Source organism: Staurois parvus, unplaced genomic scaffold, assembly GCF_062004578.1.
Source record: "Staurois parvus isolate SC_StPar_1 unplaced genomic scaffold, SC_StPar_1.0 ptg000098l, whole genome shotgun sequence".
In the NCBI taxonomy this organism is placed as follows: domain Eukaryota; kingdom Metazoa; phylum Chordata; class Amphibia; order Anura; family Ranidae; genus Staurois; species Staurois parvus.
The window spans coordinates 723,733-724,624 of record NW_028317894.1 but is presented as its reverse complement, the minus strand read 5'-3'; the positions used below and the strand labels follow the sequence as shown (position 1 = coordinate 724,624).

The 892-nt window shown below is 51.0% G+C and overlaps 1 pseudogene; it reads right to left on the bottom strand.

Annotated features, from left to right (window-relative positions):
• Positions 1-245: 245 nt before the first annotated feature.
• LOC149467856 (U2 spliceosomal RNA) lies at positions 246-419 on the bottom strand (annotated as a pseudogene).
• Between the last annotated feature and the right edge of the window lie 473 nt (positions 420-892).

The window sequence follows — 892 nt, the reverse complement described above, 5'->3', positions numbered from 1 at the left end:
CCGGTCCTAGAGGCGCAGTGCAAAAAGTGTTTAAACTCAGTGACCATGTGCTCTTTCGCAACGTGGGGTCCCACACCCAAGTGCTACTCAGAGCACCCCTGAGGCGACTACTCAGGGGGCACTGTGTTTGCGGACTCTCTGCCTTCCCAGCCCCTGGCCAGACAAGGTAGATCCGTCCAAATCAGGAGGTACTGGGTCCTTCCAGTCTTCTCGGGGGAATTACTCCCAGGGCCCCAGCTTAACTCGTGGGCTCCCCGGTTTCTGTCCCCCCGGTACTAGCCTTCCAGACTCCCATCATACCAGTGAGGGTACTATACAACAGCCATCCCCGCAAAGCTAGAATGGCCGGGAGCACCCCCACTGGACACTGATAAGAACAGATACTACACTTGATCTTAGCCAAAAGGCCGAGAAGCGAAATTACCATTGTTACATACTATGCTCCCAACCAGAGCCCATTACCGTTCCTCTCCCATCTTTTAACCATCACAGACAGCCATAAACGCCGCACTCTTATTATCTGCGGAGACTCTAATTGTACCCTATATCCCTTTCTAGACAAGTCACCTCAACCACCACTTCCGCTGACCCCTAAAATCTTTCAAAACCTACGGCTTTGTTATTCCCTGGTCGACACATGGAGAGAACTCAACCCCGTGAAACACCAATATACTTTTTACTTTCATCCCCACAAAACGCTTTATGCAAATAGACCACATCTTTACAACTGTTAGCTCCTCCTCTGGGCTCCTCGCCTCCGATATTCTTCCCATTCCTTGGTCTGATCATAGCGCCGTCCTCACGTCAATGGCGTCTCTAGCACCCTCGCCATCAGATCCCTCTTGGGTCATCAATGATACTTTACTTTCTCACCCATCTCACAGACTAGACA